The sequence below is a fragment of the Phalangium opilio genome, unplaced genomic scaffold (assembly GCF_054372755.1).
Source record: "Phalangium opilio isolate 3A_F unplaced genomic scaffold, DU_Popi_V2 ptg001170l_1, whole genome shotgun sequence".
Taxonomy (NCBI): domain Eukaryota; kingdom Metazoa; phylum Arthropoda; class Arachnida; order Opiliones; family Phalangiidae; genus Phalangium; species Phalangium opilio.
This window is the reverse complement of record NW_028324255.1, coordinates 9,716,212-9,743,191: the sequence shown is the minus strand read 5'-3', so window position 1 is coordinate 9,743,191 and position 26,980 is coordinate 9,716,212. Positions and strand designations below refer to the sequence as shown.

General features: G+C 38.9%; 49 non-coding genes across 49 annotated transcripts; all 49 read right to left on the bottom strand.

Annotated features, from left to right (window-relative positions):
• Positions 1 to 102: 102 nt before the first annotated feature.
• On the bottom strand, positions 103 to 175 carry TRNAK-UUU (transfer RNA lysine (anticodon UUU)). The gene has a single exon. It is a non-coding gene; the product is annotated as a tRNA-Lys (tRNA).
• Positions 176 to 820: 645 nt separating this feature from the next.
• TRNAK-UUU (transfer RNA lysine (anticodon UUU)) lies at positions 821 to 893 on the bottom strand. Its single transcript has one exon. It is a non-coding gene; the product is annotated as a tRNA-Lys (tRNA).
• A 645-nt stretch (positions 894 to 1,538) lies between these two features.
• Positions 1,539 to 1,611, bottom strand: TRNAK-UUU (transfer RNA lysine (anticodon UUU)). The gene has a single exon. It is a non-coding gene; the product is annotated as a tRNA-Lys (tRNA).
• Positions 1,612 to 1,718: 107 nt separating this feature from the next.
• Positions 1,719 to 1,791, bottom strand: TRNAK-UUU (transfer RNA lysine (anticodon UUU)). The gene has a single exon. It is a non-coding gene; the product is annotated as a tRNA-Lys (tRNA).
• Positions 1,792 to 2,974: 1,183 nt separating this feature from the next.
• On the bottom strand, positions 2,975 to 3,047 carry TRNAK-UUU (transfer RNA lysine (anticodon UUU)). The gene has a single exon. It is a non-coding gene; the product is annotated as a tRNA-Lys (tRNA).
• A 106-nt stretch (positions 3,048 to 3,153) lies between these two features.
• On the bottom strand, positions 3,154 to 3,226 carry TRNAK-UUU (transfer RNA lysine (anticodon UUU)). Its single transcript has one exon. It is a non-coding gene; the product is annotated as a tRNA-Lys (tRNA).
• A 465-nt stretch (positions 3,227 to 3,691) lies between these two features.
• Positions 3,692 to 3,764, bottom strand: TRNAK-UUU (transfer RNA lysine (anticodon UUU)). The gene has a single exon. It is a non-coding gene; the product is annotated as a tRNA-Lys (tRNA).
• A 107-nt stretch (positions 3,765 to 3,871) lies between these two features.
• Positions 3,872 to 3,944, bottom strand: TRNAK-UUU (transfer RNA lysine (anticodon UUU)). The gene has a single exon. It is a non-coding gene; the product is annotated as a tRNA-Lys (tRNA).
• Positions 3,945 to 4,589: 645 nt separating this feature from the next.
• TRNAK-UUU (transfer RNA lysine (anticodon UUU)) lies at positions 4,590 to 4,662 on the bottom strand. The gene has a single exon. It is a non-coding gene; the product is annotated as a tRNA-Lys (tRNA).
• Positions 4,663 to 5,307: 645 nt separating this feature from the next.
• On the bottom strand, positions 5,308 to 5,380 carry TRNAK-UUU (transfer RNA lysine (anticodon UUU)). Its single transcript has one exon. It is a non-coding gene; the product is annotated as a tRNA-Lys (tRNA).
• A 107-nt stretch (positions 5,381 to 5,487) lies between these two features.
• Positions 5,488 to 5,560, bottom strand: TRNAK-UUU (transfer RNA lysine (anticodon UUU)). The gene has a single exon. It is a non-coding gene; the product is annotated as a tRNA-Lys (tRNA).
• A 1,183-nt stretch (positions 5,561 to 6,743) lies between these two features.
• Positions 6,744 to 6,816, bottom strand: TRNAK-UUU (transfer RNA lysine (anticodon UUU)). Its single transcript has one exon. It is a non-coding gene; the product is annotated as a tRNA-Lys (tRNA).
• A 107-nt stretch (positions 6,817 to 6,923) lies between these two features.
• Positions 6,924 to 6,996, bottom strand: TRNAK-UUU (transfer RNA lysine (anticodon UUU)). The gene has a single exon. It is a non-coding gene; the product is annotated as a tRNA-Lys (tRNA).
• Positions 6,997 to 7,823: 827 nt separating this feature from the next.
• Positions 7,824 to 7,896, bottom strand: TRNAK-UUU (transfer RNA lysine (anticodon UUU)). The gene has a single exon. It is a non-coding gene; the product is annotated as a tRNA-Lys (tRNA).
• Positions 7,897 to 8,721: 825 nt separating this feature from the next.
• TRNAK-UUU (transfer RNA lysine (anticodon UUU)) lies at positions 8,722 to 8,794 on the bottom strand. The gene has a single exon. It is a non-coding gene; the product is annotated as a tRNA-Lys (tRNA).
• A 107-nt stretch (positions 8,795 to 8,901) lies between these two features.
• Positions 8,902 to 8,974, bottom strand: TRNAK-UUU (transfer RNA lysine (anticodon UUU)). The gene has a single exon. It is a non-coding gene; the product is annotated as a tRNA-Lys (tRNA).
• A 467-nt stretch (positions 8,975 to 9,441) lies between these two features.
• Positions 9,442 to 9,514, bottom strand: TRNAK-UUU (transfer RNA lysine (anticodon UUU)). Its single transcript has one exon. It is a non-coding gene; the product is annotated as a tRNA-Lys (tRNA).
• Positions 9,515 to 10,699: 1,185 nt separating this feature from the next.
• TRNAK-UUU (transfer RNA lysine (anticodon UUU)) lies at positions 10,700 to 10,772 on the bottom strand. The gene has a single exon. It is a non-coding gene; the product is annotated as a tRNA-Lys (tRNA).
• A 107-nt stretch (positions 10,773 to 10,879) lies between these two features.
• Positions 10,880 to 10,952, bottom strand: TRNAK-UUU (transfer RNA lysine (anticodon UUU)). The gene has a single exon. It is a non-coding gene; the product is annotated as a tRNA-Lys (tRNA).
• A 467-nt stretch (positions 10,953 to 11,419) lies between these two features.
• Positions 11,420 to 11,492, bottom strand: TRNAK-UUU (transfer RNA lysine (anticodon UUU)). Its single transcript has one exon. It is a non-coding gene; the product is annotated as a tRNA-Lys (tRNA).
• Positions 11,493 to 11,779: 287 nt separating this feature from the next.
• TRNAK-UUU (transfer RNA lysine (anticodon UUU)) lies at positions 11,780 to 11,852 on the bottom strand. Its single transcript has one exon. It is a non-coding gene; the product is annotated as a tRNA-Lys (tRNA).
• Positions 11,853 to 12,497: 645 nt separating this feature from the next.
• Positions 12,498 to 12,570, bottom strand: TRNAK-UUU (transfer RNA lysine (anticodon UUU)). The gene has a single exon. It is a non-coding gene; the product is annotated as a tRNA-Lys (tRNA).
• A 107-nt stretch (positions 12,571 to 12,677) lies between these two features.
• On the bottom strand, positions 12,678 to 12,750 carry TRNAK-UUU (transfer RNA lysine (anticodon UUU)). Its single transcript has one exon. It is a non-coding gene; the product is annotated as a tRNA-Lys (tRNA).
• A 465-nt stretch (positions 12,751 to 13,215) lies between these two features.
• TRNAK-UUU (transfer RNA lysine (anticodon UUU)) lies at positions 13,216 to 13,288 on the bottom strand. Its single transcript has one exon. It is a non-coding gene; the product is annotated as a tRNA-Lys (tRNA).
• A 107-nt stretch (positions 13,289 to 13,395) lies between these two features.
• Positions 13,396 to 13,468, bottom strand: TRNAK-UUU (transfer RNA lysine (anticodon UUU)). Its single transcript has one exon. It is a non-coding gene; the product is annotated as a tRNA-Lys (tRNA).
• A 467-nt stretch (positions 13,469 to 13,935) lies between these two features.
• On the bottom strand, positions 13,936 to 14,008 carry TRNAK-UUU (transfer RNA lysine (anticodon UUU)). The gene has a single exon. It is a non-coding gene; the product is annotated as a tRNA-Lys (tRNA).
• Positions 14,009 to 14,295: 287 nt separating this feature from the next.
• TRNAK-UUU (transfer RNA lysine (anticodon UUU)) lies at positions 14,296 to 14,368 on the bottom strand. The gene has a single exon. It is a non-coding gene; the product is annotated as a tRNA-Lys (tRNA).
• A 645-nt stretch (positions 14,369 to 15,013) lies between these two features.
• On the bottom strand, positions 15,014 to 15,086 carry TRNAK-UUU (transfer RNA lysine (anticodon UUU)). The gene has a single exon. It is a non-coding gene; the product is annotated as a tRNA-Lys (tRNA).
• Positions 15,087 to 15,553: 467 nt separating this feature from the next.
• TRNAK-UUU (transfer RNA lysine (anticodon UUU)) lies at positions 15,554 to 15,626 on the bottom strand. Its single transcript has one exon. It is a non-coding gene; the product is annotated as a tRNA-Lys (tRNA).
• A 647-nt stretch (positions 15,627 to 16,273) lies between these two features.
• On the bottom strand, positions 16,274 to 16,346 carry TRNAK-UUU (transfer RNA lysine (anticodon UUU)). Its single transcript has one exon. It is a non-coding gene; the product is annotated as a tRNA-Lys (tRNA).
• A 645-nt stretch (positions 16,347 to 16,991) lies between these two features.
• On the bottom strand, positions 16,992 to 17,064 carry TRNAK-UUU (transfer RNA lysine (anticodon UUU)). Its single transcript has one exon. It is a non-coding gene; the product is annotated as a tRNA-Lys (tRNA).
• Positions 17,065 to 17,171: 107 nt separating this feature from the next.
• TRNAK-UUU (transfer RNA lysine (anticodon UUU)) lies at positions 17,172 to 17,244 on the bottom strand. The gene has a single exon. It is a non-coding gene; the product is annotated as a tRNA-Lys (tRNA).
• A 1,183-nt stretch (positions 17,245 to 18,427) lies between these two features.
• TRNAK-UUU (transfer RNA lysine (anticodon UUU)) lies at positions 18,428 to 18,500 on the bottom strand. The gene has a single exon. It is a non-coding gene; the product is annotated as a tRNA-Lys (tRNA).
• A 107-nt stretch (positions 18,501 to 18,607) lies between these two features.
• Positions 18,608 to 18,680, bottom strand: TRNAK-UUU (transfer RNA lysine (anticodon UUU)). The gene has a single exon. It is a non-coding gene; the product is annotated as a tRNA-Lys (tRNA).
• Positions 18,681 to 19,147: 467 nt separating this feature from the next.
• Positions 19,148 to 19,220, bottom strand: TRNAK-UUU (transfer RNA lysine (anticodon UUU)). Its single transcript has one exon. It is a non-coding gene; the product is annotated as a tRNA-Lys (tRNA).
• A 287-nt stretch (positions 19,221 to 19,507) lies between these two features.
• TRNAK-UUU (transfer RNA lysine (anticodon UUU)) lies at positions 19,508 to 19,580 on the bottom strand. Its single transcript has one exon. It is a non-coding gene; the product is annotated as a tRNA-Lys (tRNA).
• A 645-nt stretch (positions 19,581 to 20,225) lies between these two features.
• TRNAK-UUU (transfer RNA lysine (anticodon UUU)) lies at positions 20,226 to 20,298 on the bottom strand. The gene has a single exon. It is a non-coding gene; the product is annotated as a tRNA-Lys (tRNA).
• A 107-nt stretch (positions 20,299 to 20,405) lies between these two features.
• TRNAK-UUU (transfer RNA lysine (anticodon UUU)) lies at positions 20,406 to 20,478 on the bottom strand. The gene has a single exon. It is a non-coding gene; the product is annotated as a tRNA-Lys (tRNA).
• A 1,184-nt stretch (positions 20,479 to 21,662) lies between these two features.
• On the bottom strand, positions 21,663 to 21,735 carry TRNAK-UUU (transfer RNA lysine (anticodon UUU)). The gene has a single exon. It is a non-coding gene; the product is annotated as a tRNA-Lys (tRNA).
• Positions 21,736 to 21,842: 107 nt separating this feature from the next.
• Positions 21,843 to 21,915, bottom strand: TRNAK-UUU (transfer RNA lysine (anticodon UUU)). Its single transcript has one exon. It is a non-coding gene; the product is annotated as a tRNA-Lys (tRNA).
• A 467-nt stretch (positions 21,916 to 22,382) lies between these two features.
• Positions 22,383 to 22,455, bottom strand: TRNAK-UUU (transfer RNA lysine (anticodon UUU)). The gene has a single exon. It is a non-coding gene; the product is annotated as a tRNA-Lys (tRNA).
• A 287-nt stretch (positions 22,456 to 22,742) lies between these two features.
• TRNAK-UUU (transfer RNA lysine (anticodon UUU)) lies at positions 22,743 to 22,815 on the bottom strand. The gene has a single exon. It is a non-coding gene; the product is annotated as a tRNA-Lys (tRNA).
• An 825-nt stretch (positions 22,816 to 23,640) lies between these two features.
• Positions 23,641 to 23,713, bottom strand: TRNAK-UUU (transfer RNA lysine (anticodon UUU)). Its single transcript has one exon. It is a non-coding gene; the product is annotated as a tRNA-Lys (tRNA).
• A 107-nt stretch (positions 23,714 to 23,820) lies between these two features.
• Positions 23,821 to 23,893, bottom strand: TRNAK-UUU (transfer RNA lysine (anticodon UUU)). Its single transcript has one exon. It is a non-coding gene; the product is annotated as a tRNA-Lys (tRNA).
• Positions 23,894 to 24,360: 467 nt separating this feature from the next.
• TRNAK-UUU (transfer RNA lysine (anticodon UUU)) lies at positions 24,361 to 24,433 on the bottom strand. The gene has a single exon. It is a non-coding gene; the product is annotated as a tRNA-Lys (tRNA).
• Positions 24,434 to 24,719: 286 nt separating this feature from the next.
• TRNAK-UUU (transfer RNA lysine (anticodon UUU)) lies at positions 24,720 to 24,792 on the bottom strand. Its single transcript has one exon. It is a non-coding gene; the product is annotated as a tRNA-Lys (tRNA).
• Positions 24,793 to 25,437: 645 nt separating this feature from the next.
• TRNAK-UUU (transfer RNA lysine (anticodon UUU)) lies at positions 25,438 to 25,510 on the bottom strand. Its single transcript has one exon. It is a non-coding gene; the product is annotated as a tRNA-Lys (tRNA).
• A 107-nt stretch (positions 25,511 to 25,617) lies between these two features.
• Positions 25,618 to 25,690, bottom strand: TRNAK-UUU (transfer RNA lysine (anticodon UUU)). Its single transcript has one exon. It is a non-coding gene; the product is annotated as a tRNA-Lys (tRNA).
• An 825-nt stretch (positions 25,691 to 26,515) lies between these two features.
• Positions 26,516 to 26,588, bottom strand: TRNAK-UUU (transfer RNA lysine (anticodon UUU)). The gene has a single exon. It is a non-coding gene; the product is annotated as a tRNA-Lys (tRNA).
• Between the last annotated feature and the right edge of the window lie 392 nt (positions 26,589 to 26,980).

Here is a 26,980-nt window from a genome sequence, read left to right as displayed (position 1 = left end):
CGAGGTGAACTCCCGTAATAATTGGAATAAGAATTTCAATAATTTTACTGGAAATTAAATGATCTGAAGTTTAAATTATTGATGATTCTTCAAAAACAGAATGGCTCGAACAGGGACTCGAACCCTGGACCGTTAGGTTAAAAGCCTAACGCTCTACCGACTGAGCTATCCGGGCTCAAGCGAGGTGAACTCACGTAATAATTGGAATTAGAATTTACATAAATTTATTGAAAGTGAAATGATCTGAAGTTTAAATTATTGATGATTCTTCAAAAACACAGTCGCTCGAACAGGTTCTAGAACCCTGGACCGTTAGGTTAAAAGCCTAACGCTCTACCGACTGAGCTATCCGGGCTCAAGCGAGGTGAACTCCCGTAGTAATTGGGATAAGAATTTCAATAATTTTACTGGAAATTAAATTATGTGAAGTTTAAATTATTAATGATTCTTTAAAAACAGAGTCGCCCGAACAAGGAGTCGAACCCTGGACCGTGGTTTGAAGCCTAACGCTCTACCGACTGAGCTATCCGAGCTGAAACGAAATGAACTCCCGTAATAATTGGGATTAGAATTTCAATAATTTTACTGGAAATTAAATGGTCTGAAGTTTAAATTATTGATGATTCTTCAAAAACACAGTCGCCCTAACAGGGACTCGAACCCTGGACCGTTAAGTTAAAAGCCTAACGCTCTACCGACAGAGCTATCCGGGCTGAATCGAAATGAACTCCCGTAATAATTGGGATTAGAATTTCAATAATTTTACTGGAAATTAAATGATCTGAAGTTTAAATTATTGATGATTCTTCAAAAACAGAATCGCCCGAACAGGTACTCGAACCCTGGACCGTTAGGTTAAAAGCCTAACGCTCTACCGACTGAGCTATCCGGGCTCAAGCGAGGTGAACTCACGTAATAATTGGAATTAGAATTTACATAAATTTATTGAAAGTGAAATGATCTGAAGTTTAAATTATTGACGATTCTTTAAAAACAGAGTCGCCCGATCAGGGACTCGAACCCTGGACCGTTAGGTTAAAAGCCTAACGCTCTACCGACAGAGCTATCCGGGCTGAATCGAAATGAACTCCCGTAATAATTGGGATTAGAATTTCAATAATTTTACTGGAAATTAAATGATCTGAAGTTTAAATTATTGATGATTCTTCAAAAACACAGTCGCTCGAACAGGGACTAGAACCCTGGACCGTTAGGTTAAAAGCCTAACGCTCTACCGACTGAGCTATCCGGGCTCAAGCGAGTTGAACTCCCGTAATAATTGGGATAAGAATTTCAATAATTTTACTGGAAATTAAATGATCTGAAGTTTAAATTATTGATGATTCTTTAAAAACAGAGTCGCCCGAACAAGGAGTCGAACCCTGGACCGTGGTTTGAAGCCTAACGCTCTACCGACTGAGCTATCCGAGCTGAAACGAAATGAACTCCCGTAATAATTGGGATTAGAATTTCAATAATTTTACTGGAAATTAAATGATCTGAAGTTTAAATTATTGGTGATTCTTCAAAAACACAGTCGCCCGAACAGGGACTCGAACCCTGGACCGTTAGGTTAAAAGCCTAACGCTCTACCGACTGAGCTATCCGGGCTCAAGCGAGGTGAACTCCCGTAATAATTGGAATAAGAATTTCAATAATTTTACTGGAAATTAAATGATCTGAAGTTTAAATTATTGATGATTCTTCAAAAACAGAATGGCTCGAACAGGGACTCGAACCCTGGACCGTTAGGTTAAAAGCCTAACGCTCTACCGACTGAGCTATCCGGGCTCAAGCGAGGTGAACTCACGTAATAATTGGAATTAGAATTTACATAAATTTATTGAAAGTGAAATGATCTGAAGTTTAAATTATTGATGATTCTTCAAAAACACAGTCGCTCGAACAGGTTCTAGAACCCTGGACCGTTAGGTTAAAAGCCTAACGCTCTACCGACTGAGCTATCCGGGCTCAAGCGAGGTGAACTCCCGTAGTAATTGGGATAAGAATTTCAATAATTTTACTGGAAATTAAATTATGTGAAGTTTAAATTATTAATGATTCTTTAAAAACAGAGTCGCCCGAACAAGGAGTCGAACCCTGGACCGTGGTTTGAAGCCTAACGCTCTACCGACTGAGCTATCCGAGCTGAAACGAAATGAACTCCCGTAATAATTGGGATTAGAATTTCAATAATTTTACTGGAAATTAAATGGTCTGAAGTTTAAATTATTGATGATTCTTCAAAAACACAGTCGCCCTAACAGGGACTCGAACCCTGGACCGTTAAGTTAAAAGCCTAACGCTCTACCGACAGAGCTATCCGGGCTGAATCGAAATGAACTCCCGTAATAATTGGGATTAGAATTTCAATAATTTTACTGGAAATTAAATGATCTGAAGTTTAAATTATTGATGATTCTTCAAAAACACAGTCGCTCGAACAGGGACTAGAACCCTGGACCGTTAGGTTAAAAGCCTAACGCTCTACCGACTGAGCTATCCGGGCTCAAGCGAGTTGAACTCCCGTAATAATTGGGATAAGAATTTCAATAATTTTACTGGAAATTAAATGATCTGAAGTTTAAATTATTGATGATTCTTTAAAAACAGAGTCGCCCGAACAAGGAGTCGAACCCTGGACCGTGGTTTGAAGCCTAACGCTCTACCGACTGAGCTATCCGAGCTGAAACGAAATGAACTCCCGTAATAATTGGGATTAGAATTTCAATAATTTTACTGGAAATTAAATGGTCTGAAGTTTAAATTATTGATGATTCTTCAAAAACACAGTCGCCCTAACAGGGACTCGAACCCTGGACCGTTAGGTTAAAAGCCTAACGCTCTACCGACAGAGCTATCCGGGCTCAAGCGAGGTGAACTCCCGTAATAATTGGAATAAGAATCTCAATAATTTTACTGGAAATTAAATATTCTGAAGTTTAAATTATTGATGATTCTTCAAAAACAGAATGGCTCGAACAGGGACTCGAACCCTGGACCGTTAGGTTAAAAGCCTAACGCTCTACCGACTGAGCTATCTGGGCTCAAGCGAGGTGAACTCACGTAAAATTGGAATTAGAATTTACATAAATTTATTGAAAGTGAAATGATCTGAAGTTTAAATTATTGACGATTCTTTAAAAACAGAGTTGCCCGAACAGGGACTCGAACCCTGGACCGTTAGGTTAAAAGCCTAACGCACTACCGACTGAGCTATCCGGGCTGAATCGAAATGAACTCCCGTAATAATTGGGATTAGAATTTCAATAATTTTACTGGAAATTAAATGATCTGAAGTTTAAATTATTGATGATTCTTCAAAAACACAGTCGCTCGAACAGGGACTAGAACCCTGGACCGTTAGGTTAAAAGCCTAACGCTCTACCGACTGAGCTATCCGGGCTCAAGCGAGTTGAACTCCCGTAATAATTGGGATAAGAATTTCAATAATTTTACTGGAAATTAAATGATCTGAAGTTTAAATTATTGATGATTCTTTAAAAACAGAGTCGCCCGAACAAGGAGTCGAACCCTGGACCGTGGTTTGAAGCCTAACGCTCTACCGACTGAGCTATCCGAGCTGAAACGAAATGAACTCCCGTAATAATTGGGATTAGAATTTCAATAATTTTACTGGAAATTAAATGATCTGAAGTTTAAATTATTGGTGATTCTTCAAAAACACAGTCGCCCGAACAGGGACTCGAACCCTGGACCGTTAGGTTAAAAGCCTAACGCTCTACCGACTGAGCTATCCGGGCTCAAGCGAGGTGAACTCCCGTAATAATTGGAATAAGAATTTCAATAATTTTACTGGAAATTAAATGATCTGAAGTTTAAATTATTGATGATTCTTCAAAAACAGAATGGCTCGAACAGGGACTCGAACCCTGGACCGTTAGGTTAAAAGCCTAACGCTCTACCGACTGAGCTATCCGGGCTCAAGCGAGGTGAACTCACGTAATAATTGGAATTAGAATTTACATAAATTTATTGAAAGTGAAATGATCTGAAGTTTAAATTATTGATGATTCTTCAAAAACACAGTCGCTCGAACAGGTTCTAGAACCCTGGACCGTTTGGTTAAAAGCCTAACGCTCTACCGACTGAGCTATCCGGGCTCAAGCGAGGTGAACTCCCGTAGTAATTGGGATAAGAATTTCAATAATTTTACTGGAAATTAAATTATGTGAAGTTTAAATTATTAATGATTCTTTAAAAACAGAGTCGCCCGAACAAGGAGTCGAACCCTGGACCGTGGTTTGAAGCCTAACGCTCTACCGACTGAGCTATCCGAGCTGAAACGAAATGAACTCCCGTAATAATTGGGATTAGAATTTCAATAATTTTACTGGAAATTAAATGGTCTGAAGTTTAAATTATTGATGATTCTTCAAAAACACAGTCGCCCTAACAGGGACTCGAACCCTGGACCGTTAAGTTAAAAGCCTAACGCTCTACCGACAGAGCTATCCGGGCTGAATCGAAATGAACTCCCGTAATAATTGGGATTAGAATTTCAATAATTTTACTGGAAATTAAATGATCTGAAGTTTAAATTATTGATGATTCTTCAAAAACAGAATCGCCCGAACAGGTACTCGAACCCTGGACCGTTAGGTTAAAAGCCTAACGCTCTACCGACTGAGCTATCCGGGCTCAAGCGAGGTGAACTCACGTAATAATTGGAATTAGAATTTACATAAATTTATTGAAAGTGAAATGATCTGAAGTTTAAATTATTGACGATTCTTTAAAAACAGAGTCGCCCGATCAGGGACTCGAACCCTGGACCGTTAGGTTAAAAGCCTAACGCTCTACCGACAGAGCTATCCGGGCTGAATCGAAATGAACTCCCGTAATAATTGGGATTAGAATTTCAATAATTTTACTGGAAATTAAATGATCTGAAGTTTAAATTATTGATGATTCTTCAAAAACACAGTCGCTCGAACAGGGACTAGAACCCTGGACCGTTAGGTTAAAAGCCTAACGCTCTACCGACTGAGCTATCCGGGCTCAAGCGAGTTGAACTCCCGTAATAATTGGGATAAGAATTTCAATAATTTTACTGGAAATTAAATGATCTGAAGTTTAAATTATTGATGATTCTTTAAAAACAGAGTCGCCCGAACAAGGAGTCGAACCCTGGACCGTGGTTTGAAGCCTAACGCTCTACCGACTGAGCTATCCGAGCTGAAACGAAATGAACTCCCGTAATAATTGGGATTAGAATTTCAATAATTTTACTGGAAATTAAATGATCTGAAGTTTAAATTATTGGTGATTCTTCAAAAACACAGTCGCCCGAACAGGGACTCGAACCCTGGACCGTTAGGTTAAAAGCCTAACGCTCTACCGACTGAGCTATCCGGGCTCAAGCGAGGTGAACTCCCGTAATAATTGGAATAAGAATTTCAATAATTTTACTGGAAATTAAATGATCTGAAGTTTAAATTATTGATGATTCTTCAAAAACAGAATGGCTCGAACAGGGACTCGAACCCTGGACCGTTAGGTTAAAAGCCTAACGCTCTACCGACTGAGCTATCCGGGCTCAAGCGAGGTGAACTCACGTAATAATTGGAATTAGAATTTACATAAATTTATTGAAAGTGAAATGATCTGAAGTTTAAATTATTGATGATTCTTCAAAAACACAGTCGCTCGAACAGGTTCTAGAACCCTGGACCGTTAGGTTAAAAGCCTAACGCTCTACCGACTGAGCTATCCGGGCTCAAGCGAGGTGAACTCCCGTAGTAATTGGGATAAGAATTTCAATAATTTTACTGGAAATTAAATTATGTGAAGTTTAAATTATTAATGATTCTTTAAAAACAGAGTCGCCCGAACAAGGAGTCGAACCCTGGACCGTGGTTTGAAGCCTAACGCTCTACCGACTGAGCTATCCGAGCTGAAACGAAATGAACTCCCGTAATAATTGGGATTAGAATTTCAATAATTTTACTGGAAATTAAATGGTCTGAAGTTTAAATTATTGATGATTCTTCAAAAACACAGTCGCCCTAACAGGGACTCGAACCCTGGACCGTTAAGTTAAAAGCCTAACGCTCTACCGACAGAGCTATCCGGGCTGAATCGAAATGAACTCCCGTAATAATTGGGATTAGAATTTCAATAATTTTACTGGAAATTAAATGATCTGAAGTTTAAATTATTGATGATTCTTCAAAAACACAGTCGCTCGAACAGGGACTAGAACCCTGGACCGTTAGGTTAAAAGCCTAACGCTCTACCGACTGAGCTATCCGGGCTCAAGCGAGTTGAACTCCCGTAATAATTGGGATAAGAATTTCAATAATTTTACTGGAAATTAAATGATCTGAAGTTTAAATTATTGATGATTCTTTAAAAACAGAGTCGCCCGAACAAGGAGTCGAACCCTGGACCGTGGTTTGAAGCCTAACGCTCTACCGACTGAGCTATCCGAGCTGAAACGAAATGAACTCCCGTAATAATTGGGATTAGAATTTCAATAATTTTACTGGAAATTAAATGGTCTGAAGTTTAAATTATTGATGATTCTTCAAAAACACAGTCGCCCTAACAGGGACTCGAACCCTGGACCGTTAGGTTAAAAGCCTAACGCTCTACCGACAGAGCTATCCGGGCTCAAGCGAGGTGAACTCCCGTAATAATTGGAATAAGAATCTCAATAATTTTACTGGAAATTAAATATTCTGAAGTTTAAATTATTGATGATTCTTCAAAAACAGAATGGCTCGAACAGGGACTCGAACCCTGGACCGTTAGGTTAAAAGCCTAACGCTCTACCGACTGAGCTATCTGGGCTCAAGCGAGGTGAACTCACGTAATAATTGGAATTAGAATTTACATAAATTTATTGAAAGTGAAATGATCTGAAGTTTAAATTATTGACGATTCTTTAAAAACAGAGTTGCCCGAACAGGGACTCGAACCCTGGACCGTTAGGTTAAAAGCCTAACGCTCTACCGACTGAGCTATCCGGGCTGAAACGAAATGAACTCCCGTAATAATTGGGATTAGAATTTCAATAATTTTACTGGAAATTAAATGATCTGAAGTTTAAATTATTGATGATTCTTCAAAAACACAGTCGCTCGAACAGGGACTAGAACCCTGGACCGTTAGGTTAAAAGCCTAACGCTCTACCGACTGAGCTATCCGGGCTCAAGCGAGTTGAACTCCCGTAATAATTGGAATAAGAATTTCAATAATTTTACTGGAAATTAAATGATCTGAAGTTTAAATTATTGATTATTCTTCAAAAACAGAGTCGCCCGAACAGGGACTCGAACCCTGGACCGTTAGGTTAAAAGCCTAACGCTCTACCGACTGAGCTATCCTGTCTCAAACGAAGTTAAATCCCGTAATAATTGGAATTAGAGTTTACATAAATTTATTGAAAGTGAAATGATCTGAAGTTTAAATTATTGATGATTCTTCAAAAACAGAATCGCCCGAACAGGTACTCGAACCCTGGACCGTTAGGTTAAAAGCCTAACGCTCTACCGACTGAGCTATCCGGGATCAAGCGAGTTGAACTCCCGTAATAATTGGAATAAGAATTTCAATAATTTTACTGGAAATTAAATGATCTGAAGTTTAAATTATTGATTATTCTTCAAAAACAGAGTCGCCCGAACAGGGACTCGAACCCTGGACCGTTAGGTTAAAAGCCTAACGCTCTACCGACTGAGCTATCCTGTCTCAAACGAAGTTAAATCCCGTAATAATTGGAATTAGAGTTTACATAAATTTATTGAAAGTGAAATGATCTGAAGTTTAAATTATTGATGATTCTTCAAAAACAGAATCGCCCGAACAGGTACTCGAACCCTGGACCGTTAGGTTAAAAGCCTAACGCTCTACCGACTGAGCTATCCGGGCTCAAGCGAGGTGAACTCACGTAATAATTGGAATTAGAATTTACATAAATTTATTGAAAGTGAAATGATCTGAAGTTTAAATTATTGACGATTCTTTAAAAACACAGTCGCCCTAACAGGGACTCGAACCCTGGACCGTTAAGTTAAAAGCCTAACGCTCTACCGACAGAGCTATCCGGGCTGAATCGAAATGAACTCCCGTAATAATTGGGATTAGAATTTCAATAATTTTACTGGAAATTAAATGATCTGAAGTTTAAATTATTGATGATTCTTCAAAAACACAGTCGCTCGAACAGGGACTAGAACCCTGGACCGTTAGGTTAAAAGCCTAACGCTCTACCGACTGAGCTATCCGGGCTCAAGCGAGTTGAACTCCCGTAATAATTGGGATAAGAATTTCAATAATTTTACTGGAAATTAAATGATCTGAAGTTTAAATTATTGATGATTCTTTAAAAACAGAGTCGCCCGAACAAGGAGTCGAACCCTGGACCGTGGTTTGAAGCCTAACGCTCTACCGACTGAGCTATCCGAGCTGAAACGAAATGAACTCCCGTAATAATTGGGATTAGAATTTTAATAATTTTACTGGAAATTAAATGGTCTGAAGTTTAAATTATTGATGATTCTTCAAAAACACAGTCGCCCTAACAGGGACTCGAACCCTGGACCGTTAGGTTAAAAGCCTAACGCTCTACCGACAGAGCTATCCGGGCTCAAGCGAGGTGAACTCCCGTAATAATTGGAATAAGAATCTCAATAATTTTACTGGAAATTAAATATTCTGAAGTTTAAATTATTGATGATTCTTCAAAAACAGAATGGCTCGAACAGGGACTCGAACCCTGGACCGTTAGGTTAAAAGCCTAACGCTCTACCGACTGAGCTATCTGGGCTCAAGCGAGGTGAACTCACGTAATAATTGGAATTAGAATTTACATAAATTTATTGAAAGTGAAATGATCTGAAGTTTAAATTATTGACGATTCTTTAAAAACAGAGTTGCCCGAACAGGGACTCGAACACTGGACCGTTAGGTTAAAAGCCTAACGCTCTACCGACTGAGCTATCCGGGCTGAAACGAAATGAACTCCCGTAATAATTGGGATTAGAATTTCAATAATTTTACTGGAAATTAAATGATCTGAAGTTTAAATTATTGATGATTCTTCAAAAACACAGTCGCTCGAACAGGGACTAGAACCCTGGACCGTTAGGTTAAAAGCCTAACGCTCTACCGACTGAGCTATCCGGGCTCAAGCGAGTTGAACTCCCGTAATAATTGGAATAAGAATTTCAATAATTTTACTGGAAATTAAATGATCTGAAGTTTAAATTATTGATTATTCTTCAAAAACAGAGTCGCCCGAACAGGGACTCGAACCCTGGACCGTTAGGTTAAAAGCCTAACGCTCTACCGACTGAGCTATCCTGTCTCAAACGAAGTTAAATCCCGTAATAATTGGAATTAGAGTTTACATAAATTTATTGAAAGTGAAATGATCTGAAGTTTAAATTATTGATGATTCTTCAAAAACAGAATCGCCCGAACAGGTACTCGAACCCTGGACCGTTAGGTTAAAAGCCTAACGCTCTACCGACTGAGCTATCCGGGCTCAAGCGAGTTGAACTCCCGTAATAATTGGAATAAGAATTTCAATAATTTTACTGGAAATTAAATGATCTGAAGTTTAAATTATTGATTATTCTTCAAAAACAGAGTCGCCCGAACAGGGACTCGAACCCTGGACCGTTAGGTTAAAAGCCTAACGCTCTACCGACTGAGCTATCCTGTCTCAAACGAAGTTAAATCCCGTAATAATTGGAATTAGAGTTTACATAAATTTATTGAAAGTGAAATGATCTGAAGTTTAAATTATTGATGATTCTTCAAAAACAGAATCGCCCGAACAGGTACTCGAACCCTGGACCGTTAGGTTAAAAGCGTAACGCTCTACCGACTGAGCTATCCGGGCTCAAGCGAGGTGAACTCACGTAATAATTGGAATTAGAATTTACATAAATTTATTGAAAGTGAAATGATCTGAAGTTTAAATTATTGACGATTCTTTAAAAACAGAGTCGCCCGATCAGGGACTCGAACCCTGGACCGTTAGGTTAAAAGCCTAACGCTCTACCGACAGAGCTATCCGGGCTGAATCGAAATGAACTCCCGTAATAATTGGGATTAGAATTTCAATAATTTTACTGGAAATTAAATGATCTGAAGTTTAAATTATTGATGATTCTTCAAAAACACAGTCGCTCGAACAGGGACTAGAACCCTGGACCGTTAGGTTAAAAGCCTAACGCTCTACCGACTGAGCTATCCGGGCTCAAGCGAGTTGAACTCCCGTAATAATTGGGATAAGAATTTCAATAATTTTACTGGAAATTAAATGATCTGAAGTTTAAATTATTGATGATTCTTTAAAAACAGAGTCGCCCGAACAAGGAGTCGAACCCTGGACCGTGGTTTGAAGCCTAACGCTCTACCGACTGAGCTATCCGAGCTGAAACGAAATGAACTCCCGTAATAATTGGGATTAGAATTTCAATAATTTTACTGGAAATTAAATGGTCTGAAGTTTAAATTATTGATGATTCTTCAAAAACACAGTCGCCCTAACAGGGACTCGAACCCTGGACCGTTAGGTTAAAAGCCTAACGCTCTACCGACAGAGCTATCCGGGCTCAAGCGAGGTGAACTCCCGTAATAATTGGAATAAGAATCTCAATAATTTTACTGGAAATTAAATATTCTGAAGTTTAAATTATTGATGATTCTTCAAAAACAGAATGGCTCGAACAGGGACTCGAACCCTGGACCGTTAGGTTAAAAGCCTAACGCTCTACCGACTGAGCTATCTGGGCTCAAGCGAGGTGAACTCACGTAATAATTGGAATTAGAATTTACATAAATTTATTGAAAGTGAAATGATCTGAAGTTTAAATTATTGACGATTCTTTAAAAACAGAGTTGCCCGAACAGGGACTCGAACCCTGGACCGTTAGGTTAAAAGCCTAACGCTCTACCGACTGAGCTATCCGGGCTGAAACGAAATGAACTCCCGTAATAATTGGGATTAGAATTTCAATAATTTTACTGGAAATTAAATGATCTGAAGTTTAAATTATTGATGATTCTTCAAAAACACAGTCGCTCGAACAGGGACTAGAACCCTGGACCGTTAGGTTAAAAGCCTAACGCTCTACCGACTGAGCTATCCGGGCTCAAGCGAGTTGAACTCCCGTAATAATTGGAATAAGAATTTCAATAATTTTACTGGAAATTAAATGATCTGAAGTTTAAATTATTGATTATTCTTCAAAAACAGAGTCGCCCGAACAGGGACTCGAACCCTGGACCGTTAGGTTAAAAGCCTAACGCTCTACCGACTGAGCTATCCTGTCTCAAACGAAGTTAAATCCCGTAATAATTGGAATTAGAGTTTACATAAATTTATTGAAAGTGAAATGATCTGAAGTTTAAATTATTGATGATTCTTCAAAAACAGAATCGCCCGAACAGGTACTCGAACCCAGGACCGTTAGGTTAAAAGCCTAACGCTCTACCGACTGAGCTATCCGGGCTCAAGCGAGTTGAACTCCCGTAATAATTGGAATAAGAATTTCAATAATTTTACTGGAAATTAAATGATCTGAAGTTTAAATTATTGATTATTCTTCAAAAACAGAGTCGCCCGAACAGGGACTCGAACCCTGGACCGTTAGGTTAAAAGCCTAACGCTCTACCGACTGAGCTATCCTGTCTCAAACGAAGTTAAATCCCGTAATAATTGGAATTAGAGTTTACATAAATTTATTGAAAGTGAAATGATCTGAAGTTTAAATTATTGATGATTCTTCAAAAACAGAATCGCCCGAACAGGTACTCGAACCCTGGACCGTTAGGTTAAAAGCCTAACGCTCTACCGACTGAGCTATCCGGGCTCAAGCGAGGTGAACTCACGTAATAATTGGAATTAGAATTTACATAAATTTATTGAAAGTGAAATGATCTGAAGTTTAAATTATTGACGATTCTTTAAAAACAGAGTCGCCCGATCAGGGACTCGAACCCTGGACCGTTAGGTTAAAAGCCTAACGCTCTACCGACAGAGCTATCCGGGCTGAATCGAAATGAACTCCCGTAATAATTGGGATTAGAATTTCAATAATTTTACTGGAAATTAAATGATCTGAAGTTTAAATTATTGATGATTCTTCAAAAACACAGTCGCTCGAACAGGGACTAGAACCCTGGACCGTTAGGTTAAAAGCCTAACGCTCTACCGACTGAGCTATCCGGGCTCAAGCGAGTTGAACTCCCGTAATAATTGGGATAAGAATTTCAATAATTTTACTGGAAATTAAATGATCTGAAGTTTAAATTATTGATGATTCTTTAAAAACAGAGTCGCCCGAACAAGGAGTCGAACCCTGGACCGTGGTTTGAAGCCTAACGCTCTACCGACTGAGCTATCCGAGCTGAAACGAAATGAACTCCCGTAATAATTGGGATTAGAATTTCAATAATTTTACTGGAAATTAAATGATCTGAAGTTTAAATTATTGGTGATTCTTCAAAAACACAGTCGCCCGAACAGGGACTCGAACCCTGGACCGTTAGGTTAAAAGCCTAACGCTCTACCGACTGAGCTATCCGGGCTCAAGCGAGGTGAACTCACGTAATAATTGGAATTAGAATTTACATAAATTTATTGAAAGTGAAATGATCTGAAGTTTAAATTATTGATGATTCTTCAAAAACACAGTCGCCCTAACAGGGACTCGAACCCTGGACCGTTAGGTTAAAAGCCTAACGCTCTACCGACTGAGCTATCCGGGCTCAAGCGAGTTGAACTCCCGTAATAATTGGGATAAGAATTTCAATAATTTTACTGGAAATTAAATGATCTGAAGTTTAAATTATTGATGATTCTTTAAAAACAGAGTCGCCCGAACAAGGAGTCGAACCCTGGACCGTGGTTTGAAGCCTAACGCTCTACCGACTGAGCTATCCGAGCTGAAACGAAATGAACTCCCGTAATAATTGGGATTAGAATTTCAATAATTTTACTGGAAATTAAATGGTCTGAAGTTTAAATTATTGATGATTCTTCAAAAACACAGTCGCCCTAACAGGGACTCGAACCCTGGACCGTTAGGTTAAAAGCCTAACGCTCTACCGACAGAGCTATCCGGGCTCAAGCGAGGTGAACTCCCGTAATAATTGGAATAAGAATCTCAATAATTTTACTGGAAATTAAATATTCTGAAGTTTAAATTATTGATGATTCTTCAAAAACAGAATGGCTCGAACAGGGACTCGAACCCTGGACCGTTAGGTTAAAAGCCTAACGCTCTACCGACTGAGCTATCTGGGCTCAAGCGAGGTGAACTCACGTAATAATTGGAATTAGAATTTACATAAATTTATTGAAAGTGAAATGATCTGAAGTTTAAATTATTGACGATTCTTTAAAAACAGAGTTGCCCGAACAGGGACTCGAACCCTGGACCGTTAGGTTAAAAGCCTAACGCTCTACCGACTGAGCTATCCGGGCTGAAACGAAATGAACTCCCGTAATAATTGGGATTAGAATTTCAATAATTTTACTGGAAATTAAATGATCTGAAGTTTAAATTATTGATGATTCTTCAAAAACACAGTCGCTCGAACAGGGACTAGAACCCTGGACCGTTAGGTTAAAAGCCTAACGCTCTACCGACTGAGCTATCCGGGCTCAAGCGAGTTGAACTCCCGTAATAATTGGAATAAGAATTTCAATAATTTTACTGGAAATTAAATGATCTGAAGTTTAAATTATTGATTATTCTTCAAAAACAGAGTCGCCCGAACAGGGACTCGAACCCTGGACCGTTAGGTTAAAAGCCTAACGCTCTACCGACTGAGCTATCCTGTCTCAAACGAAGTTAAATCCCGTAATAATTGGAATTAGAGTTTACATAAATTTATTGAAAGTGAAATGATCTGAAGTTTAAATTATTGATGATTCTTCAAAAACAGAATCGCCCGAACAGGTACTCGAACCCTGGACCGTTAGGTTAAAAGCCTAACGCTCTACCGACTGAGCTATCCGGGCTCAAGCGAGTTGAACTCCCGTAATAATTGGAATAAGAATTTCAATAATTTTACTGGAAATTAAATGATCTGAAGTTTAAATTATTGATTATTCTTCAAAAACAGAGTCGCCCGAACAGGGACTCGAACCCTGGACCGTTAGGTTAAAAGCCTAACGCTCTACCGACTGAGCTATCCTGTCTCAAACGAAGTTAAATCCCGTAATAATTGGAATTAGAGTTTACATAAATTTATTGAAAGTGAAATGATCTGAAGTTTAAATTATTGATGATTCTTCAAAAACAGAATCGCCCGAACAGGTACTCGAACCCTGGACCGTTAGGTTAAAAGCCTAACGCTCTACCGACTGAGCTATCCGGGCTCAAGCGAGGTGAACTCACGTAATAATTGGAATTAGAATTTACATAAATTTATTGAAAGTGAAATGATCTGAAGTTTAAATTATTGACGATTCTTTAAAAACAGAGTCGCCCGATCAGGGACTCGAACCCTGGACCGTTAGGTTAAAAGCCTAACGCTCTACCGACAGAGCTATCCGGGCTGAATCGAAATGAACTCCCGTAATAATTGGGATTAGAATTTCAATAATTTTACTGGAAATTAAATGATCTGAAGTTTAAATTATTGATGATTCTTCAAAAACACAGTCGCTCGAACAGGGACTAGAACCCTGGACCGTTAGGTTAAAAGCCTAACGCTCTACCGACTGAGCTATCCGGGCTCAAGCGAGTTGAACTCCCGTAATAATTTTGATAAGAATTTCAATAATTTTACTGGAAATTAAATGATCTGAAGTTTAAATTATTGATGATTCTTTAAAAACAGAGTCGCCCGAACAAGGAGTCGAACCCTGGACCGTGGTTTGAAGCCTAACGCTCTACCGACTGAGCTATCCGAGCTGAAACGAAATGAACTCCCGTAATAATTGGGATTAGAATTTCAATAATTTTACTGGAAATTAAATGATCTGAAGTTTAAATTATTGGTGATTCTTCAAAAACACAGTCGCCCGAACAGGGACTCGAACCCTGGACCGTTAGGTTAAAAGCCTAACGCTCTACCGACTGAGCTATCCGGGCTCAAGCGAGGTGAACTCACGTAATAATTGGAATTAGAATTTACATAAATTTATTGAAAGTGAAATGATCTGAAGTTTAAATTATTGATGATTCTTCAAAAACACAGTCGCCCTAACAGGGACTCGAACCCTGGACCGTTAGGTTAAAAGCCTAACGCTCTACCGACAGAGCTATCCGGGCTCAAGCGAGGTGAACTCCCGTAATAATTGGAATAAGAATTTCAATAATTTTACTGGAAATTAAATGATCTGAAGTTTAAATTATTGATTATTCTTCAAAAACAGAGTCACCCGAACAGGGACTCGAACCCTGGACCGTTAGATTAAAAGCCTAACGCTCTACCGACTGAGCTATCCTGTCTCAAACGAAGTTAAATCCCGTAATAATTGAAATTAGAGTTTACATAAATTTATTGAAAGTGAAATGATCTGAAGTTTAAATTATTGATGATTCTTCAAAAACAGAATCGCCCGAACAGGTACTCGAACCCTGGACCGTTAGGTTAAAAGCCTAACGCTCTACCGACTGAGCTATCCGGGCTCAAGCGAGGTGAACTCACGTAATAATTGGAATTAGAATTTACATAAATTTATTGAAAGTGAAATGATCTGAAGTTTAAATTATTGACGATTCTTTAAAAACAGAGTCGCCCGATCAGGGACTCGAGCCCTGGACCGTTAGATTAAAAGCCTAACGCTCTACCGACAGAGCTATCCGGGCTGAATCGAAATGAACTCCCGTAATAATTGGGATTAGAATTTCAATAATTTTACTGGAAATTAAATGATCTGAAGTTTAAATTATTGATGATTCTTCAAAAACACAGTCGCTCGAACAGGGACTAGAACCCTGGACCGTTAGGTTAAAAGCCTAACGCTCTACCGACTGAGCTATCCGGGCTCAAGCGAGTTGAACTCCCGTAATAATTGGGATTAGAATTTCAATAATTTTACTGGAAATTAAATGGTCTGAAGTTTAAATTATTGATGATTCTTCAAAAACACAGTCGCCCTAACAGGGACTCGAACCCTGGACCGTTAAGTTAAAAGCCTAACGCTCTACCGACAGAGCTATCCGGGCTGAATCGAAATGAACTCCCGTAATAATTGGGATTAGAATTTCAATAATTTTACTGGAAATTAAATGATCTGAAGTTTAAATTATTGATGATTCTTCAAAAACAGAATCGCCCGAACAGGTACTCGAACCCTGGACCGTTAGGTTAAAAGCCTAACGCTCTACCGACTGAGCTATCCGGGCTCAAGCGAGGTGAACTCACGTAATAATTGGAATTAGAATTTACATAAATTTATTGAAAGTGAAATGATCTGAAGTTTAAATTATTGACGATTCTTTAAAAACAGAGTCGCCCGATCAGGGACTCGAACCCTGGACCGTTAGGTTAAAAGCCTAACGCTCTACCGACAGAGCTATCCGGGCTGAATCGAAATGAACTCCCGTAATAATTGGGATTAGAATTTCAATAATTTTACTGGAAATTAAATGATCTGAAGTTTAAATTATTGATGATTCTTCAAAAACACAGTCGCTCGAACAGGGACTAGAACCCTGGACCGTTAGGTTAAAAGCCTAACGCTCTACCGACTGAGCTATCCGGGCTCAAGCGAGTTGAACTTCCGTAATAATTGGGATAAGAATTTCAATAATTTTACTGGAAATTAAATGATCTGAAGTTTAAATTATTGATGATTCTTTAAAAACAGAGTCGCCCGAACAAGGAGTCGAACCCTGGACCGTGGTTTGAAGCCTAACGCTCTACCGACTGAGCTATCCGAGCTGAAACGAAATGAACTCCCGTAATAATTGGGATTAGAATTTCAATAATTTTACTGGAAATTAAATGATCTGAAGTTTAAATTATTGGTGATTCTTCAAAAACACAGTCGCCCGAACAGGGACTCGAACCCTGGACCGTTAGGTTAAAAGCCTAACGCTCTACCGACTGAGCTATCCGGGCTCAAGCGAGGTGAACTCCCGTAATAATTGGAATAAGAATTTCAATAATTTTACTGGAAATTAAATGATCTGAAGTTTAAATTATTGATGATTCTTCAAAAACAGAATGGCTCGAACAGGGACTCGAACCCTGGACCGTTAGGTTAAAAGCCTAACGCTCTACCGACTGAGCTATCCGGGCTCAAGCGAGGTGAACTCACGTAATAATTGGAATTAGAATTTACATAAATTTATTGAAAGTGAAATGATCTGAAGTTTAAATTATTGATGATTCTTCAAAAACACAGTCGCTCGAACAGGTTCTAGAACCCTGGACCGTTAGGTTAAAAGCCTAACGCTCTACCGACTGAGCTATCCGGGCTCAAGCGAGGTGAACTCCCGTAGTAATTGGGATAAGAATTTCAATAATTTTACTGGAAATTAAATTATGTGAAGTTTAAATTATTAATGATTCTTTAAAAACAGAGTCGCCCGAACAAGGAGTCGAACCCTGGACCGTGGTTTGAAGCCTAACGCTCTACCGACTGAGCTATCCGAGCTGAAACGAAATGAACTCCCGTAATAATTGGGATTAGAATTTCAATAATTTTACTGGAAATTAAATGGTCTGAAGTTTAAATTATTGATGATTCTTCAAAAACACAGTCGCCCTAACAGGGACTCGAACCCTGGACCGTTAAGTTAAAAGCCTAACGCTCTACCGACAGAGCTATCCGGGCTGAATCGAAATGAACTCCCGTAATAATTGGGATTAGAATTTCAATAATTTTACTGGAAATTAAATGATCTGAAGTTTAAATTATTGATGATTCTTCAAAAACACAGTCGCTCGAACAGGGACTAGAACCCTGGACCGTTAGGTTAAAAGCCTAACGCTCTACCGACTGAGCTATCCGGGCTCAAGCGAGTTGAACTCCCGTAATAATTGGGATAAGAATTTCAATAATTTTACTGGAAATTAAATGATCTGAAGTTTAAATTATTGATGATTCTTTAAAAACAGAGTCGCCCGAACAAGGAGTCGAACCCTGGACCGTGGTTTGAAGCCTAACGCTCTACCGACTGAGCTATCCGAGCTGAAACGAAATGAACTCCCGTAATAATTGGGATTAGAATTTCAATAATTTTACTGGAAATTAAATGGTCTGAAGTTTAAATTATTGATGATTCTTCAAAAACACAGTCGCCCTAACAGGGACTCGAACCCTGGACCGTTAGGTTAAAAGCCTAACGCTCTACCGACAGAGCTATCCGGGCTCAAGCGAGGTGAACTCCCGTAATAATTGGAATAAGAATCTCAATAATTTTACTGGAAATTAAATATTCTGAAGTTTAAATTATTGATGATTCTTCAAAAACAGAATGGCTCGAACAGGGACTCGAACCCTGGACCGTTAGGTTAAAAGCCTAACGCTCTACCGACTGAGCTATCTGGGCTCAAGCGAGGTGAACTCACGTAATAATTGGAATTAGAATTTACATAAATTTATTGAAAGTGAAATGATCTGAAGTTTAAATTATTGACGATTCTTTAAAAACAGAGTTGCCCGAACAGGGACTCGAACCCTGGACCGTTAGGTTAAAAGCCTAACGCTCTACCGACTGAGCTATCCGGGCTGAAACGAAATGAACTCCCGTAATAATTGGGATTAGAATTTCAATAATTTTACTGGAAATTAAATGATCTGAAGTTTAAATTATTGATGATTCTTCAAAAACACAGTCGCTCGAACAGGGACTAGAACCCTGGACCGTTAGGTTAAAAGCCTAACGCTCTACCGACTGAGCTATCCGGGCTCAAGCGAGTTGAACTCCCGTAATAATTGGAATAAGAATTTCAATAATTTTACTGGAAATTAAATGATCTGAAGTTTAAATTATTGATTATTCTTCAAAAACAGAGTCGCCCGAACAGGGACTCGAACCCTGGACCGTTAGGTTAAAAGCCTAACGCTCTACCGACTGAGCTATCCTGTCTCAAACGAAGTTAAATCCCGTAATAATTGGAATTAGAGTTTACATAAATTTATTGAAAGTGAAATGATCTGAAGTTTAAATTATTGATGATTCTTCAAAAACAGAATCGCCCGAACAGGTACTCGAACCCTGGACCGTTAGGTTAAAAGCCTAACGCTCTACCGACTGAGCTATCCGGGCTCAAGCGAGTTGAACTCCCGTAATAATTGGAATAAGAATTTCAATAATTTTACTGGAAATTAAATGATCTGAAGTTTAAATTATTGATTATTCTTCAAAAACAGAGTCGCCCGAACAGGGACTCGAACCCTGGACCGTTAGGTTAAAAGCCTAACGCTCTACCGACTGAGCTATCCTGTCTCAAACGAAGTTAAATCCCGTAATAATTGGAATTAGAGTTTACATAAATTTATTGAAAGTGAAATGATCTGAAGTTTAAATTATTGATGATTCTTCAAAAACAGAATCGCCCGAACAGGTACTCGAACCCTGGACCGTTAGGTTAAAAGCCTAACGCTCTACCGACTGAGCTATCCGGGCTCAAGCGAGGTGAACTCACGTAATAATTGGAATTAGAATTTACATAAATTTATTGAAAGTGAAATGATCTGAAGTTTAAATTATTGACGATTCTTTAAAAACAGAGTCGCCCGATCAGGGACTCGAACCCTGGACCGTTAGGTTAAAAGCCTAACGCTCTACCGACAGAGCTATCCGGGCTGAATCGAAATGAACTCCCGTAATAATTGGGATTAGAATTTCAATAATTTTACTGGAAATTAAATGATCTGAAGTTTAAATTATTGATGATTCTTCAAAAACACAGTCGCTCGAACAGGGACTAGAACCCTGGACCGTTAGGTTAAAAGCCTAACGCTCTACCGACTGAGCTATCCGGGCTCAAGCGAGTTGAACTCCCGTAATAATTGGGATAAGAATTTCAATAATTTTACTGGAAATTAAATGATCTGAAGTTTAAATTATTGATGATTCTTTAAAAACAGAGTCGCCCGAACAAGGAGTCGAACCCTGGACCGTGGTTTGAAGCCTAACGCTCTACCGACTGAGCTATCCGAGCTGAAACGAAATGAACTCCCGTAATAATTGGGATTAGAATTTCAATAATTTTACTGGAAATTAAATGATCTGAAGTTTAAATTATTGGTGATTCTTCAAAAACACAGTCGCCCGAACAGGGACTCGAACCCTGGACCGTTAGGTTAAAAGCCTAACGCTCTACCGACTGAGCTATCCGGGCTCAAGCGAGGTGAACTCCCGTAATAATTGGAATAAGAATTTCAATAATTTTACTGGAAATTAAATGATCTGAAGTTTAAATTATTGATGATTCTTCAAAAACAGAATGGCTCGAACAGGGACTCGAACCCTGGACCGTTAGGTTAAAAGCCTAACGCTCTACCGACTGAGCTATCCGGGCTCAAGCGAGGTGAACTCACGTAATAATTGGAATTAGAATTTACATAAATTTATTGAAAGTGAAATGATCTGAAGTTTAAATTATTGATGATTCTTCAAAAACACAGTCGCTCGAACAGGTTCTAGAACCCTGGACCGTTAGGTTAAAAGCCTAACGCTCTACCGACTGAGCTATCCGGGCTCAAGCGAGGTGAACTCCCGTAGTAATTGGGATAAGAATTTCAATAACATTTACTGGAAATTAAATTATGTGAAGTTTAAATTATTAATGATTCTTTAAAAACAGAGTCGCCCGAACAAGGAGTCGAACCCTGGACCGTGGTTTGAAGCCTAACGCTCTACCGACTGAGCTATCCGAGCTGAAACGAAATGAACTCCCGTAATAATTGGGATTAGAATTTCAATAATTTTACTGGAAATTAAATGGTCTGAAGTTTAAATTATTGATGATTCTTCAAAAACACAGTCGCCCTAACAGGGACTCGAACCCTGGACCGTTAAGTTAAAAGCCTAACGCTCTACCGACAGAGCTATCCGGGCTGAATCGAAATGAACTCCCGTAATAATTGGGATTAGAATTTCAATAATTTTACTGGAAATTAAATGATCTGAAGTTTAAATTATTGATGATTCTTCAAAAACACAGTCGCTCGAACAGGGACTAGAACCCTGGACCGTTAGGTTAAAAGCCTAACGCTCTACCGACTGAGCTATCCGGGCTCAAGCGAGTTGAACTCCCGTAATAATTGGGATAAGAATTTCAATAATTTTACTGGAAATTAAATGATCTGAAGTTTAAATTATTGATGATTCTTTAAAAACAGAGTCGCCCGAACAAGGAGTCGAACCCTGGACCGTGGTTTGAAGCCTAACGCTCTACCGACTGAGCTATCCGAGCTGAAACGAAATGAACTCCCGTAATAATTGGGATTAGAATTTCAATAATTTTACTGGAAATTAAATGGTCTGAAGTTTAAATTATTGATGATTCTTCAAAAACACAGTCGCCCTAACAGGGACTCGAACCCTGGACCGTTAGGTTAAAAGCCTAACGCTCTACCGACAGAGCTATCCGGGCTCAAGCGAGGTGAACTCCCGTAATAATTGGAATAAGAATCTCAATAATTTTACTGGAAATTAAATATTCTGAAGTTTAAATTATTGATGATTCTTCAAAAACAGAATGGCTCGAACAGGGACTCGAACCCTGGACCGTTAGGTTAAAAGCCTAACGCTCTACCGACTGAGCTATCTGGGCTCAAGCGAGGTGAACTCACGTAATAATTGGAATTAGAATTTACATAAATTTATTGAAAGTGAAATGATCTGAAGTTTAAATTATTGACGATTCTTTAAAAACAGAGTTGCCCGAACAGGGACTCGAACACTGGACCGTTAGGTTAAAAGCCTAACGCTCTACCGACTGAGCTATCCGGGCTGAAACGAAATGAACTCCCGTAATAATTGGGATTAGAATTTCAATAATTTTACTGGAAATTAAATGATCTGAAGTTTAAATTATTGATGATTCTTCAAAAACACAGTCGCTCGAACAGGGACTAGAACCCTGGACCGTTAGGTTAAAAGCCTAACGCTCTACCGACTGAGCTATCCGGGCTCAAGCGAGTTGAACTCCCGTAATAATTGGAATAAGAATTTCAATAATTTTACTGGAAATTAAATGATCTGAAGTTTAAATTATTGATTATTCTTCAAAAACAGAGTCGCCCGAACAGGGACTCGAACCCTGGACCGTTAGGTTAAAAGCCTAACGCTCTACCGACTGAGCTATCCTGTCTCAAACGAAGTTAAATCCCGTAATAATTGGAATTAGAGTTTACATAAATTTATTGAAAGTGAAATGATCTGAAGTTTAAATTATTGATGATTCTTCAAAAACAGAATCGCCCGAACAGGTACTCGAACCCTGGACCGTTAGGTTAAAAGCCTAACGCTCTACCGACTGAGCTATCCGGGCTCAAGCGAGTTGAACTCCCGTAATAATTGGAATAAGAATTTCAATAATTTTACTGGAAATTAAATGATCTGAAGTTTAAATTATTGATTATTCTTCAAAAACAGAGTCGCCCGAACAGGGACTCGAACCCTGGACCGTTAGGTTAAAAGCCTAACGCTCTACCGACTGAGCTATCCTGTCTCAAACGAAGTTAAATCCCGTAATAATTGGAATTAGAGTTTACATAAATTTATTGAAAGTGAAATGATCTGAAGTTTAAATTATTGATGATTCTTCAAAAACAGAATCGCCCGAACAGGTACTCGAACCCTGGACCGTTAGGTTAAAAGCCTAACGCTCTACCGACTGAGCTATCCGGGCTCAAGCGAGGTGAACTCACGTAATAATTGGAATTAGAATTTACATAAATTTATTGAAAGTGAAATGATCTGAAGTTTAAATTATTGACGATTCTTTAAAAACAGAGTCGCCCGATCAGGGACTCGAACCCTGGACCGTTAGGTTAAAAGCCTAACGCTCTACCGACAGAGCTATCCGGGCTGAATCGAAATGAACTCCCGTAATAATTGGGATTAGAATTTCAATAATTTTACTGGAAATTAAATGATCTGAAGTTTAAATTATTGATGATTCTTCAAAAACACAGTCGCTCGAACAGGGACTAGAACCCTGGACCGTTAGGTTAAAAGCCTAACGCTCTACCGACTGAGCTATCCGGGCTCAAGCGAGTTGAACTCCCGTAATAATTGGGATAAGAATTTCAATAATTTTACTGGAAATTAAATGATCTGAAGTTTAAATTATTGATGATTCTTTAAAAACAGAGTCGCCCGAACAAGGAGTCGAACCCTGGACCGTGGTTTGAAGCCTAACGCTCTACCGACTGAGCTATCCGAGCTGAAACGAAATGAACTCCCGTAATAATTGGGATTAGAATTTCAATAATTTTACTGGAAATTAAATGGTCTGAAGTTTAAATTATTGATGATTCTTCAAAAACACAGTCGCCCTAACAGGGACTCGAACCCTGGACCGTTAGGTTAAAAGCCTAACGCTCTACCGACAGAGCTATCCGGGCTCAAGCGAGGTGAACTCCCGTAATAATTGGAATAAGAATCTCAATAATTTTACTGGAAATTAAATATTCTGAAGTTTAAATTATTGATGATTCTTCAAAAACAGAATGGCTCGAACAGGGACTCGAACCCTGGACCGTTAGGTTAAAAGCCTAACGCTCTACCGACTGAGCTATCTGGGCTCAAGCGAGGTGAACTCACGTAATAATTGGAATTAGAATTTACATAAATTTATTGAAAGTGAAATGATCTGAAGTTTAAATTATTGACGATTCTTTAAAAACAGAGTTGCCCGAACAGGGACTCGAACCCTGGACCGTTAGGTTAAAAGCCTAACGCTCTACCGACTGAGCTATCCGGGCTGAAACGAAATGAACTCCCGTAATAATTGGGATTAGAATTTCAATAATTTTACTGGAAATTAAATGATCTGAAGTTTAAATTATTGATGATTCTTCAAAAACACAGTCGCTCGAACAGGGACTAGAACCCTGGACCGTTAGGTTAAAAGCCTAACGCTCTACCGACTGAGCTATCCGGGCTCAAGCGAGTTGAACTCCCGTAATAATTGGAATAAGAATTTCAATAATTTTACTGGAAATTAAATGATCTGAAGTTTAAATTATTGATTATTCTTCAAAAACAGAGTCGCCCGAACAGGGACTCGAACCCTGGACCGTTAGGTTAAAAGCCTAACGCTCTACCGACTGAGCTATCCTGTCTCAAACGAAGTTAAATCCCGTAATAATTGGAATTAGAGTTTACATAAATTTATTGAAAGTGAAATGATCTGAAGTTTAAATTATTGATGATTCTTCAAAAACAGAATCGCCCGAACAGGTACTCGAACCCTGGACCGTTAGGTTAAAAGCCTAACGCTCTACCGACTGAGCTATCCGGGCTCAAGCGAGTTGAACTCCCGTAATAATTGGAATAAGAATTTCAATAATTTTACTGGAAATTAAATGATTGAAGTTTAAATTATTGATTATTCTTCAAAAACAGAGTCGCCCGAACAGGGACTCGAACCCTGGACCGTTAGGTTAAAAGCCTAACGCTCTACCGACTGAGCTATCCTGTCTCAAACGAAGTTAAATCCCGTAATAATTGGAATTAGAGTTTACATAAATTTATTGAAAGTGAAATGATCTGAAGTTTAAATTATTGATGATTCTTCAAAAACAGAATCGCCCGAACAGGTACTCGAACCCTGGACCGTTAGGTTAAAAGCCTAACGCTCTACCGACTGAGCTATCCGGGCTCAAGCGAGGTGAACTCACGTAATAATTGGAATTAGAATTTACATAAATTTATTGAAAGTGAAATGATCTGAAGTTTAAATTATTGACGATTCTTTAAAAACAGAGTCGCCCGATCAGGGACTCGAACCCTGGACCGTTAGGTTAAAAGCCTAACGCTCTACCGACAGAGCTATCCGGGCTGAATCGAAATGAACTCCCGTAATAATTGGGATTAGAATTTCAATAATTTTACTGGAAATTAAATGATCTGAAGTTTAAATTATTGATGATTCTTCAAAAACACAGTCGCTCGAACAGGGACTAGAACCCTGGACCGTTAGGTTAAAAGCCTAACGCTCTACCGACTGAGCTATCCGGGCTCAAGCGAGTTGAACTCCCGTTATAATTGGGATAAGAATTTCAATAATTTTACTGGAAATTAAATGATCTGAAGTTTAAATTATTGATGATTCTTTAAAAACAGAGTCGCCCGAACAAGGAGTCGAACCCTGGACCGTGGTTTGAAGCCTAACGCTCTACCGACTGAGCTATCCGAGCTGAAACGAAATGAACTCCCGTAATAATTGGGATTAGAATTTCAATAATTTTACTGGAAATTAAATGATCTGAAGTTTAAATTATTGGTGATTCTTCAAAAACACAGTCGCCCGAACAGGGACTCGAACCCTGGACCGTTAGGTTAAAAGCCTAACGCTCTACCGACTGAGCTATCCGGGCTCAAGCGAGGTGAACTCCCGTAATAATTGGAATAAGAATTTCAATAATTTTACTGGAAATTAAATGATCTGAAGTTTAAATTATTGATGATTCTTCAAAAACAGAATGGCTCGAACAGGGACTCGAACCCTGGACCGTTAGGTTAAAAGCCTAACGCTCTACCGACTGAGCTATCCGGGCTCAAGCGAGGTGAACTCACGTAATAATTGGAATTAGAATTTACATAAATTTATTGAAAGTGAAATGATCTGAAGTTTAAATTATTGATGATTCTTCAAAAACACAGTCGCTCGAACAGGTTCTAGAACCCTGGACCGTTAGGTTAAAAGCCTAACGCTCTACCGACTGAGCTATCCGGGCTCAAGTGAGGTGAACTCCCGTAATAATTGGGATAAGAATTTCAATAATTTTACTGGAAATTAAATTATGTGAAGTTTAAATTATTAATGATTCTTTAAAAACAGAGTCGCCCGAACAAGGAGTCGAACCCTGGACCGTGGTTTGAAGCCTAACGCTCTACCGACTGAGCTATCCGAGCTGAAACGAAATGAACTCCCGTAATAATTGGGATTAGAATTTCAATAATTTTACTGGAAATTAAATGGTCTGAAGTTTAAATTATTGATGATTCTTCAAAAACACAGTCGCCCTAACAGGGACTCGAACCCTGGACCGTTAGGTTAAAAGCCTAACGCTCTACCGACAGAGCTATCCGGGCTCAAGCGAGGTGAACTCCCGTAATAATTGGAATAAGAATTTCAATAATTTTACTGGAAATTAAATGATCTGAAGTTTAAATTATTGATTATTCTTCAAAAACAGAGTCACCCGAACAGGGACTCGAACCCTGGACCGTTAGATTAAAAGCCTAACGCTCTACCGACTGAGCTATCCTGTCTCAAACGAAGTTAAATCCCGTAATAATTGGAATTAGAGTTTACATAAATTTATTGAAAGTGAAATGATCTGAAGTTTAAATTATTGATGATTCTTCAAAAACAGAATCGCCCGAACAGGTACTCGAACCCTGGACCGTTAGGTTAAAAGCCTAACGCTCTACCGACTGAGCTATCCGGGCTCAAGCGAGGTGAACTCACGTAATAATTGGAATTAGAATTTACATAAATTTATTGAAAGTGAAATGATCTGAAGTTTAAATTATTGACGATTCTTTAAAAGCAGAGTCGCCCGATCAGGGACTCGAGCCCTGGACCGTTAGATTAAAAGCCTAACGCTCTACCGACAGAGCTATCCGGGCTGAATCGAAATGAACTCCCGTAATAATTGGGATTAGAATTTCAATAATTTTACTGGAAATTAAATGATCTGAAGTTTAAATTATTGATGATTCTTCAAAAACACAGTCGCTCGAACAGGGACTAGAACCCTGGACCGTTAGGTTAAAAGCCTAACGCTCTACCGACTGAGCTATCCGGGCTCAAGCGAGTTGAACTCCCGTAATAATTGGAA